Raw genomic sequence first — 17,121 nt, forward strand, 5'->3', positions numbered from 1 at the left:
ACCCTGTGACTTCTGGGGGCCTATTGCCCCAACCCCCTGGCTTAATTCAATTACTTCCTCCACACTTATTATAGGTGTGTTTAAAAGGGAGGCAAAGCTAAAAAGTAGGGCAAAGTGAGTGAAAACAGAAAAGAAGTAATCTGTCTGGATGCTGTAGGCCAGTATGAGAAGTAAACAATGGAGGGATACTGGTAAGGTGCAGGGAGGCCCATTGTGGAATAGATGGCCCATGGAGACGTTTGTCTAGGGCTCCACTTCACCTGTTGCTGGCTCTGTTTCTTGCACTCAGAACATCTGAGATGTATATCTTCAGTAAAGTGAATGTATAGACTGGGTACTGAGGCAGCCTGTGTTTGAAAATGCAGGACCACCTTTGTTGTTTGATCACAGGTAACAGTCATTGATCTGCCATAACAGAGTCTCATTGCATTCCAATTAATTCTACCCATTCAGTTACTTTCTGCATCGCTCTTTTGCTTGGAAGTCAGACACCACTGCTAGTGGTATCTCTAACTCACACGGCAAGATACTGCTTTACTAGTTTTCTAATAACCTGCAATGGGGACAGTTAAGTGTGCTAAAGGCCTACAACAAAAAGGTAAATTCATATTTCTGTTGCATTTACACATAACTATTTTCCTTGCAGAATGACTAAAGCTAAGAGACTTTAAAAGAAACTTGAAGTTTCCTAGTACTGTTTGTTTCTATCCTGAGAAATTGTCTGCGCACCTGTGTTGCATTCCAAGCTAGTAAATGGACTATAGTAACCCTGAAGTGAGCTGTGTTTCCCTTATTTAAGTTTCTAAATACAGTTCTGCACCTGTGTTCTCTTAAAGTGGTTGAATAACTAAACTAAACCATGGAGAAATTAATTGAAACCCTAATTCATGGACTACAGAGCAGTATTTAGTGAGCTTAAAACAGTAAGTGAAACATATTTGCAGTGGGTTAGTGAGTCAGAAAACTTTGCCATCCTTAAAAAGCTCTACAAGGAAGAAGAGCCATCATCTGGTACCCTGAGAGAGTTATTTCGAATTGCACTGTGCACCTTCAGATGCAGAGCAAAAGAAAAAGGACTTACTCTTACTCTCTTACTGAAGAAAGGCAGTTAGCTCTGTACACTAAAACAGCCAACCTACACATCCCAGCCATTCAATGAAGGGCAAAAAAAAACAAATTTGGCTGATTGTAGAAAGCCGGTTGGTACATCAGCCTCTACAACAACCAATCCATGCCCCCTCCCCCGCCACCTCCCAAGAAAAAAAAGATCACTGAACTGGATTTTTCTACCAGCATTTCAGTACATAAAAAAGCTCTTGATCACGCAATCTAACACTTTGCACTTAGTGAGGTTCCCCTTTCACCCTATCCTGACTACACTACTTCAAGGAAGACAATATAAGTCACACTTTCTTCCTTTTGAACATTATGCTGTACAGGAGAAAAAATGAATGGGTAAAAGTCTTATTTTAATGATTGACAGGAGGTGTTTTAAAGGTATATATGGAACTGGAGGGTTAAGATTATTTGGACTGTGATAAAATGGAAAAAGAACTTTTGTATAGAGCATGTGTTATGTTTGAAATGCAACTTTGAGAGGATTTCTGTATATACACACTAAGCAGAGTGGAGGAGGGGCGTTGACTACACCTCTGATCTGAGATATATAAGTATCCTGTTTTTTGTCTTATTTATACTGATTATTTTTTCTAGCAATTCATATATAGCACTTTTATTGCCTGCTGCATAGTTTTTACTGCATTTTAGTGCTATTAACTAATCCGCACAGGTAAACTGATTTGTTTGCAGTTAAAAGCATTCTGTAGAGTCTCTTTGCTTCTTTGTCTGTTTAAAAACTTTCATTTTGTAGCTTTCTGTAGTGTTTGCTGTCTAAAGAGTATAGGCTAATAGCTTTAGTATTCCCACCCACCCTCCCTGTTGGTTGGTGTCTTGTTGTTATACTTGGTGGCTTTGCAGTTGCCTGCCCCTACTGTAAATTTACTCTGGGACACTCCTCCCAGTCTAGTGTCATTAGCTCATTCTACCTAATACAGAGAGAACATCTGAGAAGGCCTTCTGTTCCTCCTTTCTCCATTTCAAAAAAAAAATGCCTGAATCTCCTTGTGTTCTGACTGTGCTTCTCAAACATTTTGGAAATATAGAGTATATTTTAGAGCATTTATTATAGCTGTATTTGCCTTAATATTGCTGCTACAACTCAAGTGCTCTAGGTTGCACTGCATCTGAATTTGTGTGTTTTAGCTGCTTTTCTGTATACATAGACTTCTCTGTATATGTAGACTAGCTACTTATTCTGCTGTATTACTGCCTCTTAAATCGTTTTTCAGTTGTGCACTTGCCTTGCTTCATTTAAAAAGTTTTAAATTGCTAATTTTGTAGAATTTTAATTGCATTTACTGTTTAGGACTACACACTCAAGTGTGTTAGCCTTTTCTGTGTTCATTTACTGTATTATTGCATTGTTTAGCCTGTTTTAACAAAAAAAAAAAAAATACTGTCTTGTTTGCTCGTTTCCCACCTTTCCTAGCCAGTCCAGATCCCAGGCTTTGCTTGTCTCAGGACTTTATTTTCTGTGTTCAAAGCTTTCCAGACCTTGATGTGGTAGAGGGTAGTCCTACTGCTTACCAGTGGGAGTGTTGAGCATTGTACTGCCTATCTAACACTAGAGGAATGGTTTCCAGCTCAGAAATTGTAATTTTATTAGCCTTTTTGGGCAGATTTCTATCCCTTTCAACTTTCTGGCTTAAAACTACATGAGTTTGCACATTTTTCCCATCGTGCAGCACCACGAGGCTACAGTTAAACTATTCCAGGTGCCAGAAAGTCTGCTCTTCAAATTTTCCCTTAGAATTAGCTGGTTCCTCAGTAGTAGCACTAAAATCTGAACCCCTATGACTAGCACTTGCTCTAGAACCTGCTGGAAATACTAGGAAGCCTGAAACTGATACAAGCACTCAACTCTCCTTGTCAATAAGGAGAAATTAATTGTAGGCACTAAACAGCCTATAATTGCAAAGTACCTTGCAAAGGTAAGGGAAAACAGCTCTTATACTTTACAAAAAAAAACACCTAAACAGGCATGTCCTAGGGTCAGCTTCCGGTGATTTCTCCTGTCCACCTGGTGAATCTGGGCATTCTGGGGCAAAGCAGCAACTGCCTCATGTACACAGACAAACCTCTCCTCCTACCACCCAACACTACAACCTGTGAGAGATGCACTTACATAGCCAAACTGGAAGCAAAGCTCTCTCTGGCCAAGATTGTGCTAGACAATTAAAAGGAGAAGGTTACATCTGCACTACACCTCAAGCAACTCATAGCCCTTCAACACCCACACCATCAACACCCACACATAGCAACACTAAACCCACATATGTGGAGGCCCTTAACATCAACCTGCCCAAGCACCAAAGACCTCTGAAGCTGAAATGCAAACAAACACTAGTCACAACCAAAGTGACACATAGCTCACAACACCAGTGTGCCACCCAACAACAGCCCCTAGGGCAAGACAATGTACCTAACACTTTAGTCAAAGGTGACTCTATAGTCAGGCACACTGATGTCCCACTCACCAGGCTGAACAAGGAGAAAATTACAGTCAGCTGCCTGTCGGGTACCAGGATCCACCACATAATGCATGCATTCAAGTCACTCCACAACAAGTACAAATACGACTCTCTCATTGTCCATGCTGGACAGCATGAAAAGAGACATGAAAGAGCTCTCAGATCATGTGGCCCAGGCAGGTATGACCCTAGCCCTGAGTAGCATCCTGCCTTCGCCCAGAATGATACCACAGTATAAGGACAAAATGATTGACTTCAACAATTGGCTAAGATTCTGGTGTCATTCAAAGGGGATCCAGTATCTGTCTGCCTGGGAAGACATGATCAACAAACCATGATGCTTTGCCAGAGATGGTCTGCACCTGTCACCCCTGGGATTCAGGTTACTGGCTAAAGCTCTTGCCACCCCTATAGTGCCTTTTTTAAGCAAGGTTCAAAGGACAAAACCACCTCCGTAACAGATACAAGCATGCAAAATCTGAAGGTAATGCTACTCAATGCTAGAAGTCTAAACCTCAAAATGCACTCTCTCGAGGCACTCCTAAAAATGGAGAACATCGATATCTGTGCAGTAACTGAGACTTGGTTCAAGGCTCCAGAGAGCACCCCTGCAATACCAGGCTACAGCTCTTACCACACTTTTCGGCCACAAAACCAAGACTGAAACACTAAAGAAGGAGGAGTGTCCATATTCACCAAGGATATTCACACCTCCAGGCTAGTTGCCCAACACAATGCATCTGAAATTCTTCAGCTGCAACTAACACTAGGTAAGACTGCAGTCCAAATTGTAGCTTGCTACAGATCCCCCACCATGCCCCAAGATTCTCACTACACCTTTCTAAACATACTGGAAAATATTAAGATACAACCAAACACCCTAATACTGGGTGATTTCAACTACCCTGCTATTAACTGGGAAAACTACTCGGGTACCAACTCCTTTTCCCAACGGTTCTTGGAATTCATAAATTCCAATGCCCTGGATCAACTAATCCATTGTCCCACCAGGGGCTCCAATATCCTAGACCTGGTCATTTCCAACATGGGAGATAGATGCTTCACACCAGTGGTTACCCCCTCATTGGTCAGGTCTGACCATAAGCAAATCACCCTTGATCTCTACATCCCACCCCCACACCCCAGTAAGAAAACCTCCTTAAAATATTTCTCCAAAGCCAACTTCATGCTACTGAAGTCAGAAGTGACAAACTTCATGACACCCATGCAGATGGGATCTGAAAGTTCTACTGCAGAATCTTACTCTAAGGCACTGTACGAGCACATCCACTCATGCATGAATCGTGCCATCCCAAATAGAACCAAGATGCTCTCCTCCAAAAAAAGGAAGCCAAACTGGTGGTCCCCTGCTATAAACAAACTATACAACAGAAGGAAGAAACTGTTGCATAAAAGAGGAAAATCTCAGGATGCAAAAAACTCCCTCACCAGCCTCAGTAAGAAGCTGAGATCCCTCATAAAATCCTCAAAAGCTAGTTACGAAAATAAAATTGCCAAAAATTCCAAAGACAACCACATTGTACTCTATAGTTATGTCAAGAATCTAAACGGCAATGCTCAGATCTGCTCTGAGCTTCAACAGAATGGCATTAAATATACTGATCCCAAGGATATTGCCAGTATCCTGGCAGATCGATTTAGTGCCAAATTCACCCCCCTCTCACCCCCTAAAGGACCCATCTCAATACCAAAAGATTGGCAAATTCCAGTAATCAAGGCCACACAGGTAGAAATTGCACTCTCCAAAGCTAAGAATACAGCATCCATGGGACCAGATGACATCCCAAGCTGGGTACTACATGAACTACAAAATGAACTGGCACCTCACCTAAATGTCATGTTTAATCATAGCCTCACCTCAGGCTTCGTGCCCACTGAGTGGCACACAGCTACAGTTATCCCACTCCACAAGGGGGGATCCACCTTGGATCCCAGGAACTACCGTCCCATCAGTCTGACAAGCCTGATCTGCAAGGGCATGGAACGCATTATCATGGAACTTATAAACAAAGACATTGGCAACCTTCAAACACTGGACCCCACCCAGTTTGAGTTTGTGAAGGGCCGATCTTGTCTCCTGAATCTGATTGACTTCTTTGAATCAGTCTCCAGAGCTGTGGACAAGGATAAGGTGGTCCGCACAGCCTAGCTGGACCTTGTCAAGGCCTTCGACACCATCCCCCACTCTGGAATCATAGATAAACTTACTAAGCTGGGCATAAATCCCTACGTCACTCGATGGGTTGCCAACTGGCTTACTGACAGAACTCAGACTGTAAAAGTAGCCGACTCCAAATCCAGCTGCAGACAAGTGACAAGTGGAGTACCTCAGGGTTCAGTCCTGGGACCACTCTTGTTTGACTTCTACTTCTCTGAAGTACAGGCCAACTCTAAGGGACTCTGGCTAACAAAGTTTGCAGATGACTGGAAACTGGGAGCCATTATTGAATCCCCAAATGATGTGGATATTCTACAAAAGGGCCTTACAGAAACAGATGCCTGGTGCCAGAGCCATGGGTTCAAGCTTAATGCCAAGAAATGTATAGTTATCCCCTTTGGAAAAAAATATGTACCCATGAATTACCACATAGGTGGCAGTACACTAAACATCGAAAGTGTGATGAGAGACTTAGGGACACAGGTGGACAGTGGTCTCACTTTCCATAACCACATCGCCACAACAGTCAGGAAATCCTTCTATATGGCACACCTCATCACTAAGGGCTTTTCATCCAGAAAAAAACAGGTCATTGTCCCACTGTACTCATCTCTCATCTTTTATTAGACCCATTATAGAGTATAATGCCCCATTTGGTATGTACCTCACAAGATATCTGCAACAGCTGGAAAGGCCACAGAAATACCTCACTAAAAGAATCACAGGCCTAAAGCAAATGCCATATGCTGACCATCTAAAAAAACTCCAGCTATACTCTGTGGCATATCATCTACTCAGAGGCGATCTCTGCTTAATATACAAGGCCATGTCAAACCCTGAGCTGTTGGACATGCTCCACTTAAAGAAATCCCAGTCCCTCAGAGCCACACGCTCTAGGGATCTAAACCTTGTATTCACATTGAACAAAACATGCTGGAGGGATAGGTTCCTGACCCAGAGACTCCCCATACTCTGGAATAGACTGCCCATACATGTCAAGCAGAGCACCTCCTTGGCCCTCTTCAAAAGGAACCTTGATGAGTGGATGGGAGATAGGAAATTCACCCCGGGGATCATGTCAGTCACCCTGCTAGACAGGGGTCCAGAGAAGTAAATATTGTGGGAAGAAATATCCAGGGAATTGTTATGGCTAGGCTTGTTTAGGCCCTAGGGCCGATAGCCTAGTACCAACCTATGAACCTATGTCAGATTTCATATTTGAACATTTCATGACAGTGAGAGCTCAAATGCATGATATTAAACATGGTATTACATTGTTGTTAAATTGTGTTCATAACAGTAATGCAGAACAGATGGGATTGCTTACATCTGATAGATTTAAAAGAGCTTTACTTGTTAATATAATACACTGTGTATATCAAAGTGATCCCAAAAAGTTCAGTTCTCATTATGGCAGATGAATGTATTCTACTATATACTTTACTTAAAACTGAAATGTGTGTATCTGACATAAACTAGTAGTTTACAAGTCAACCTTGACTTTTAAACACAATGTAACTTTTACTGAGCTAACTAAAGAGGTGTGGGAAAGAAGGCTGTAAAGCCATAATTTATAACAGGAAAGGGAGTGGTGTTAATTACTATGAATATGCAAATATCTAAATTCACACAAAGAAATATGATAAAGTAGATGTTAAACCTATATAATCTGATTTTTGTCACTATGCAATGACTACATTAGTGAAATGCTTCTTTTGGAAAAGAAGAAACTCCTCCAAGTTTCATCTCATCTGCTTATACTAGTGATCTCTAGAATATCAAACAGGGAATGTCCTCCTCTTTGACTGCTAAAACTGGAGATACCCTTTATTTTATATATTCCTACTTGCTTAGTGTACAATGCAAAACCTAGAAGTATTAACCACTTTTTCCATATTAATTTTAAAATCTATAACATTTGGGGCAAGACTGTCAATCACTGCTGAGCTTTCTTTATATTTTGTGTATTCTGCCATAATTGCATACACCTTCTGCTGTTTTTACTTTACTCACCTAAACACCTAAGCACTACACATGGTGGAATGTCAACCTGCAAGTTTCACCTCTTTTGCCAGCCTTTTAGCACTAGATCTTCTAAGATAGTATACAAATTGCATTATGCTCACAGATGACACATTTATACTCAACCCAGTAATTTAACCTGTGAGAGGTATAAATATCTAATTAATTTGGAGGCTTCCCTGTCACCTAAGAACTTGCCCTATCAGAGTCATACACAGAGCCAGATCCAGCACCAGGCAACCTAGGCAGTTGCCTAGCGCCCATGTTGGCTTGGTTTTCTATACAAGTAAAAAAAAAAAAGAAACTAAAACTTCATTACTGACCAAACACAGCAAACATTAGGACCTTGTAGAACCTTTCCCAACATCAGAGAACTTCTATAAACTTCACAAATCTCAGCATCAAACCACGTGGCAGCATTAAGATAACGTCTGATGTTAAGTTGTCTATCTCGCCTTCATTCTTGCTGGTTGGGTTCTGAGCCAATCCTCGGCTCCGACTCGGCCATCTTCAAAAGCTCGAGAGCTGCTTACTGGCTTGAGGCCCCCCCTATATCCCATGATGCCTGGCGCTAGATACCCAGATCTCGTTCGCTTCTGCTGCAATGTTGTTCTACTCGCTCAGATCGTATAAGCTTCATTATTATTATTATTATTGTATTTTTCTTGTTAAAAACTGTATTGGTTAGTGTAGAATTAGTCGTTAGTTAGACTTTAGTATTGTAGCTAGTTTTCTTCCTAGATAAGCGTTACCCTTCCTTAAGAAACTCGTTTAAGTTAGAGAGTCCCCCCCCCTTCTCTCCCTTTTCCACAGAAAGGTTCTTTCCGTTTAAGTTAGAGGTTAACCTTTCTTTCTATCTCCCCTTAAAAAAAAAAAAAAAAAAATTTCTTCTAATTAATCACTGTTAGTGTTTAGTGATAGTTTTCAATAGTTTTTGTTGTAGTGGTACTTGTAGTGGGTTGTGGTAACTGTAGAGTGTTAACTTTTACTGTTGGTTACCTTAACCATCTGTGTGGAAACTTGTCCTTGGTTATCTCCCTAGGATGTCCAAGGATCCAAAACCATCCGGATTCAATAAGTGTGACTCATGCTGTCAGAAGATGTCTCTGACAGATGGTCACACTTCTTGTGTTTATTGTCTGGACGCTGTGCACCTGCAGGACTCTTGCTCGATCTGTCATGCCTTCAGTCCAAGAGTCCTGCAGGAGCACAAAAATAAATTGATTCTGAGGGGTATGCTTAAACCCCAAGATTCACCGATGAAGGCTCAGCCGGTGAAATCTTCCAGGCCACCTAAACCGTCGGCTCCCAGTTCGGAGCCATCGTTGGGTGAAACCACACAATCCATTTCGGCTCCGGCTGGAACTGATGTCCCTCCCTCCCAGTCGGCTCTAACACGGTCTTCGGAGCCAGCTGAGAGTCGAAAGAGATCCAGGTCTCCTTCTTTGGAGTCGATACGTTCAGCTCAGAAGTCGCCCCTGCTCCAGTCAGAGCGTAGTCATCGATCATCCCACTCTTCTCGGTCCTCCAGACTTTCGGACCATGACTTGGAAAGAGTGGTCAGTAGGCTCTTAAAATTGCAGGCCCTAGCCAAAATGTTGTCCAGCCCTCCTCATCAGGAGTCAGCTGCATCCACAGCTGTAGATATTCCTCCACCGACTCTTCCTATGAGCTCAGAGCCGGAGTTCGTTGGGGTTCGAGTCATGGAACCGTGTGCGCCGATACCCTCTCTTTTGGTTCCATCATCGGCTCTGATCCCTTCCATGGTACCTTCCCTAGAGGGATCTGAGTGCCGAGACTCCCCTCGTAGGCTTTGAGGGGGTGAGTGGCATCGGACCCTTGCCTGACCCTGCTCTCCCTCTCGGTGCTTCGGTGCAGGCGAGCTCGGCTCCCACATCTGCCTCGGAGCTGTTTCCCTCAGTGCAGGGAGGGCTTCTGGTTTCTTCGGAGCCTGAGCCTTCTCTGTGTCCAGGCAGGGATGCCTTCGAGGTGATGAGGAGTGTACTGGCCCCTGAGTCAGTCCCATGATCGACCCCATCGGCTCCTCCCCTAGGGTCGCTGCATCAGCCTCTGCCCCTCTTCCTGAGCCCAAGCGTGGGGATCCAGCGCTCCAGGACATCCCTTTGGGTGTATCCTCCTCTCCCGAGGCCTCCCCTGATCTTCCAGAGGAGCCACCTCGCAAGAGAAAATGCAAGAGGAAGCATGTTGACTCCCCCGAGTCTGTCACATCGGATACCAACTTAGAGGAGTCGGAAGGGTCCCCAAGTTCCCCCTCTGAAGATGTCTCCTGCTCAGACATCCCTGAGATGCTTAGGCAGAGTGGAAACTGGACTACCCTAAGCCCTTCCGAGGATGAGTCAGTATTCCTGGATGCGTTTGGATCCCGACCTTCCACCTCCTGGGTGTCTCCGCCTTTTGACCCACTGATGTCTGTGGTGGCTCGAAAGGTGTGGACGGCTCCAGACACAGTGGAACTGACCGCTAGAAGACCTGCCAAGTTCATTACTGCCCCGCAGGACAAACAGTTCTTGACCAAGGGTGTCTCCGTTGATGCCATGGTGGTAGCAGCGGCGACAAAGAAGGAGTTGTCTGAAACTTCTTCATCTGTCCATCCCCCTAACAAGGAGTCCAGGATGATGGACAGATATGGGAAGCGGATGCTCTCTTCAGTGACCTTTTCCATGCGGTCGCTGAATTACCTGTGCCAATTTACCCGTCTTCAGAGGGATCTCCTGAAAGAGCTTGGAGATACCCTCCAAGATCCATCAGCTGAGGGGGCCCAGGCTAAAGCAGCCTCCCAGCTGGTGACTCTTAATTCAGTGGTAAACTCCTCCATGTGGCTCATTTCATATGCAGCCGATGGTGCGAGTAGAGCTGCAGGCACAGGCGTGGCCCTAAGGAGGCACACTTGGATGTGGCTATGTAACTTTGCGGAACCTTTCAGAGCGTCTTTCACCAACACCCCTTTTGATAGTTCCTCTCTCTTTGGATCACAGGTGAAAGATACCCTTACCAGGTGTGAGCAGGAAGGCAAGACTCTCTCTGCCATAGGAGTCCATTTTTCTACTCCTTCCAGACCATATCCTAAGGGTCAGAAGAGTGGAAAGATGTGTTTCCGGAAATCCCAAGCAACCTTGCCGGACACACGTGGTGAGTTTCCCTCCAGGGGCAGAGGAGGGAACAATAACAGACACCGCCCTCGTGGCAGAGGGGGTCCACAAAACCAGGGCAGCAGAGAATCTTTCTCTGACAAGCCCTTCCAGCATCCCTGAAGGGTTGCCCGGATGCTCACCTCTGGAGGCAGTCGGGGGAAGATTATCACTGTACCCAAGAGCCTGGCAAGACATAACACAAGAGAAATGGGTACAGTCCGTCATATCCAGAGGCTACATAATTCCCTTCGTTCACACCCCCTTAAGGTCAAACAAGTCCCTTCCAGATGTTCCACCCAATCTAGGGGACCAAGCAGTGCAAGACGTCTCAAAACTGCTAAGAAAAAGGGCCATCCAGCAAGTCCCAGCAGACCAACAAGGATCCGGAATTTACTCAAGGTTCTTTTTGATATCAAAAAAGACAGGGGACTGGAGACCCATTTTGGATCACAGCAGACTAAACAAGTCTGTACAAAGAACGAAGTTCCGGATGGTCATGCTTCAGTCCATTTTACCCTTTCTGGGTCAGGACAATTGGATGTGCTCCATAGATCTTCAGGATGCGTACTACCACATTAAAATGGACACACGCTCCCGAAGATTCCTTTGCTTCCGGCTGGGAGCCAGCCATTATCAGTTCAGAGCTCTGCCCTTTGGTCTCACCACAGCCCCCAGGGTGTTTACCAAATGTTGGGCAGTAGTTACCGCTCACCTGAGTTGGCAAGGATTCCAGGTGTTTCCATATCTTGGCGACTGGCTCCTCACTGCTACCACCAGACATCACCTGCTGCGAACCAGAGACTGCACCATCGACACTTGCTCCAGGCTAGGTATCACAATAAATTTCGAAAAGTCTGCATTGTCGCCCTGTCAATCTATCACCTTCATAGGCGCAAATTTAAATACCAAAGACATGTTAGCGAGCCTCCCACCAGACAGGGTGTTAGTGATTCGCCAGCATGTCAAGGTTTTATTAGCATGCAAAAGGATTCAAGCCAGGTTTGTCCTTCAAATGTTAGGTCTCATGGCAGCAGCGATCGTACTTGTCCCTCTAGCTTGTTTTCACATGAGGATTCTCCAGTGGCTTCTTTTCACCCAATGGTCCTTCCAGCAACTTCACATGTCTTATATGATTATAATCACTCAGGCATGCAAGAAGCATCTTGCATGGTGGATGGTCTCCACATCAGTGCTCCACAGCAGACCATTTGTTCTCCCCCCTCCAGTGGCTACAGTGACCACGGACACCTCCCTGATCGGGTGGGGGGGCATTATCAGGGCAGAACAGTCCAAGGCACCTGGCAACCTCACGAGTATCATCTGCACATAAATGTCTTGGAGATGAGGGCCGTGCTGTTAGCATTGCAGACTTTTCAGGACTCTCTTCCTACCGGGACCATTGCAGTTCAAACGGGCAATATGTCCGTAGTGTGATACATCAACAAGCAGGGCAGAACCAGGTCCTACCCCCTATGTCGAGAAGCACTCAGTCTCTGGCAGGGAACGATCTCTTCCCAATGGTTTCTGATTGCAATGCACATCCCTGGGAGGTCCAACGTCATTGCAGACAGACTGAGCAGAGCAATTCTCATGCCTCATGAGTGGTCTCTGAACCAGGTAGTTGCGGACCAAATCTTCCGCAGATGGGGCCAACCTTGCTGCGACCTTTTTCCAACTCCCTTCAACAGCAAGTGCAGCAATTTCTTCTCTCTCCTTCCACTTCCCAGACATTCCCCCAGAGACACTCTAGTCCACGATTGGCCCCAGGGACTTCTTTATGCATTCCCTACTTTCCCCGTCATACTGAAGCTAATTCAGAAGGCTACCATCTTGGGTTGCAAAATGATCCTCATTGCTCCTTACTGGCCTCAACAAATATGGTTTCCGTTCCTGCATTGCTATCTTCTCGAACAGCCTTGGACTCTGGACCTAGTTCCAGACCTCCTGATTCATCAATCGGGCAGGCTGCACCAACCCCTGCACTCTCTCCAGCTCACAGTGTGGTTGCTCCACTTCCAACCTTAGCCAGGCTTCCAGATATCTCCCCCTCTGTGCGCAAAATCCTTTTGTCATCACACAAGTCTACAACCAGAAAAACTTACGCTAGTAAGTGGAAACGTTTTTCCTCCTGGGCAGAGGCAAAAAGTATAGACCCCTTTTCAGCCCCTGTACACTCCATTTTAGAATTTCTGTCGGAGCTCTTCCATGCTGGGTCCACTTTCACTACAATCAGAGTTCAGTTAGCGGCAATTTCAAATTTTCACATTGGCCTGTCGGAAAACAATATCATGTCCCATAAGCTGTGTAAAGCCTTTTTCAAAGGAACCACTCTGCTCAAGCCCCAGTGAGAGATCCTCCACCACCCTGGGATCTAAATTTGATTTTAGCTTCGCTGATTTTGCTCCCTTTTGAACCTGCATCTTCTTGCTCACTGAAGTTCTTATCTTGGAAAACCCTTTTTCTGGTAGCTATTACTTCAGCCAGAAGAGTTTCAGAACTACAGGCTCTTTCTATCCGTCCCCCATACCTCGTGTTCCACAATGACAGGGTTGCTCTTAGGACTAATCCTTCCTTCCTTCCTTCCTAAGATCTCTTCATAGAGTAACTTGAATCAGTCCATAGACCTTCCTGTGTTTTTCCCTAACCACTCCAAAAGGGCAGAGTATAAGTTGCATCAGTTAGATGTTCACAGGCAACTACGCTTTCATTTACATAGAACCAAAGACATTAGAAAATCAGATCAACTGTTCCTGTCTTATGCAGTAGGTAAACAGGGTCTTCCGGTCTCCAAGGTAACCTTATCCAGGTGTTTGTCTTCTATCATCACATTCATATACCAACTCAGGAATAAAGAATTACCAGTCAAACCAAAAGGTCACTCCACCAGAGCTTTAGCCACTTTGGTGGCTTTTCAGGCTAGGTTGCCCATGGAATCTATTTGTGCTGCAGCTACATTGGCCAACCCACATACTTTCATTTCACATTACAAGTTGGATTTGGTTTCCAGGAGCAGAGCTGATTTTGGTTCCACTGTTCTGAAGAGTCTTTTCCGATGAGCCACCCAGGATTTTAGGTGCTAGGGACGCTGAGCCAACCAGCAAGAATGAAGGCGAGATAGACAACTTAACATAAAGAAGTTATGTACCTACCATAACGTTTCATGTTAGTTGTCTTCTTCTCACCTTCTTTTTTGTGTCCCACCCTCCATCCCCCTATCCTAGTGGACCGAGAAGAGTTCCTCTTGATTTTGCACTGGCTGAGTCTTCTCTGGCTATTTCCTTCTGCTTAGTAGTCTCCCCAGTAGGATTTATGCATTCTAGGATAGCATTCATTTATTATTATGTCTGCAGTTAGACTTACCAAACGAGATCTGGGTATCTAGTGCCAGGCATCATAGGATATAGGGGGGGCCCCGAGCCAGTAAGCAGCTCTCGAGCTTTTGAAGATGGCCGAGTCAGAGCCGAGGATCGGCTCCGAACCCAACCAGCAAGAAAGAAGGCGAGAAGAAGGCAACTAACATGGAACGTTATGGTAGGTACATAACTTCTTTTTCTAAAGGGGGATATACCAAACCTGATGGATTTGTAAATCTGTCAAACCACAAGCAGGAGAGATTTTGAAGAGCAAATGGGTGATGGATCACATGGGAGATACACACACAGTAAGAGGTGTGTGTGTGTGTGTGTGTGTGTGTGTGTGTGTGTGTGTGTGTGTGTGTGTGTGTGTGTGTGTGTGTGTGTGTGTGTGTGTATGCCCAGTTAAGGGCATTGTCTAATTAAGTGACTTTGCTCATACTCAAACCCTGAACTTTTAATTATTAGAAGCAGGCAAGTGCCTTAAACCTTCTTTTTGTAGATCACTGAGAATGTCTCTCAATGCCAGCCAGAGTTTCAGAACTGTGTTGTTCAGTGTCAGTGGTATAATAGGTAGCATGTTTGCTTTTGGTGCAGAAGGCTGTGGTTTCTGTTCCCATACCAGGTAGATCAATTGCTTACAATACTGTGCAAAATAAGGGGGAGAGAGTGCTGCACACCTGATTATGTCCTCCTTTTGAGCATATATCTTGTCAGGTTCACATTTTAATCTATACGCCACCCCAGTTAGTTGAACTCCATGGAGTTTTCCTGTCTAACCAATCTAGAGGTGTATTTATCTTTGATGAAGATAATTTTCCCGTTTAAACAAGAAACATTTTTATTAAAATCACTTACACATAGCAATCATTTTATAAATGAAACACACACAATCCTAGTCACAAGCATTTTATCACAAACCATACTGACACACTCCCAGTTGCAAACATTATACATCACTTATAATCTACCCAGTATTTTAGTCAAACATTACATAGCTCATTTAAGAAGCTTGTTAATACATTTGTATAAGTGTTTGCACAGGGCATTTGTGTATACCTTAGTATAGATGTTAATGCCATCCGTGGGAACAGGAGCTTGGAAATGATTTACACCATCCCTTAGGAGGGTTATAATTAGCTTTGGTGACATTAATTAGCCTGATTTCACCTAACAGAAGTTCAGGTGTTACAGCTACTTCAAATGTGACTGATTTGTGATCAGATTTATACTTGTGGTGGTGCAATGGTCACCCATGTTGGTGAGGACTAGGTCAAGAATATTTCAGTCTCTTGTAGAGTTGCATGTTGTTTGTTCCAGAGCATTAGTGTTAACAAAGTCAAGGAATATTTGTGCAAGCACATTGGTACTGTATAAGTTTCCCAGTCAATGAAGGGATAGTTAAAATTGCCCATGACTAGAGTGTTTGGTCATAATTTGATTGAATCAAGTAGGTCCACATAAGCAGCGTGGTATCTTGGTTCATTAAAGGGTTCTATAGTTAATAATGACTTAAGCGGGGCTTACCCCAGTTAGTTGAACTCCATGGAGTTTTCCTGTCTAACCAATCTAGAGGTGTATTATCTTTGATGAAGATAGATACTCCTCCTCTTTGCTCACACTTTCATTTTGAGGTCAGAAAGTGTGGAAGGCATTGTAGCCTTGCAAGGCGTTTCTATGGCCCTGAACCAAATTTCTGTGAAAGCACAGATGTCAACATCCTCCTGGGAGAGAGTGCTTCCAGAAGAGTGCAGTTTCTGATTTAAATTCCCAGCGTTTAGCATAACCTTTAATTTATTTGTGAGCTATTTTTCACATCAGAAATTTTGTTCTTGTGGACTTGCCTAAAATGGCATTATGGGAGAGGTAGCTGCCTTATTCGGTACCAAAGCCTAGTGGTGACAGGTGAAGACCATCTCTGGCAAAGCAGTATGGTCTAGCAACCATGTCATCCCAGGCTGACAAAACTGAATCTTCTTAGAATGACACAAAACAAGCCAATTGTTGAAGTCAGTCATTTTTGTTTATATTGTGGTATCATCCTAGGTGATGGTAGAATGCTACTCAAGCTAGGGACATACCTGCCTGGGACACATATTTATAGATCTCAATCATGTCTGTCTTCATATAGTACAGTGAGGTACAGCTCAAGTCATTCACACTTTATTCAGCTTTACTGTATTTGTGTTTCCTCCTCCTACTCATTACTTTATCTTGCCTTTTCTGCTATTTGCTGCTTGTTCTCTAAAGTGTCAATTGCATCTTTTCTGTTGCATTTATTACTGCTTGTTTATAGCCTGTTTAAATTGTGTTATTCTAAGCCTCCAAGTTTTGCTTTAAGTACTTGGGCTTTAGGCCTATCCTTAGCTCTCCTAGCCTTTCTCCCTCAGATTTTGATAAATGTTGATGGACAATTCCTACAGTTTCTCCTGCCAGTCTGGTTGATATGGGCATTCTGAAACAGTGTAGCAAGTGCATCAAGTCCACAACCATCTACTACTACCACCTAGGAACACAATTTGTGATAGATGCAATTACATTAGGAACCTAGAGTCTGTGCTCTGTCTTTCACAAGCCAGTACATCTCAAACACCACCCACACCTACACAACACACATCCATATGGAGGTCCTCAACAAAGCATACCCAAACAAAGGAGACCTCTGAGGCAAACACACCTACTCATAGCCTCCACACATACTACTAGTTCGCTGTGTCTCACAGCCATAGGCTAGTAACCAACACATTATCAAAACATCAGATACAAGTTACCAGTCAAACAAAGGTCACTCCACCAGAGCTTTAGCCACTTTGGTGGCTTTTCAG

The sequence above is a fragment of the Protopterus annectens genome, chromosome 4.part0 (assembly GCF_019279795.1).
Source record: "Protopterus annectens isolate FY-2018-M chromosome 4.part0, PAN1.0, whole genome shotgun sequence".
In the NCBI taxonomy this organism is placed as follows: Eukaryota; Metazoa; Chordata; order Ceratodontiformes; family Protopteridae; genus Protopterus; species Protopterus annectens.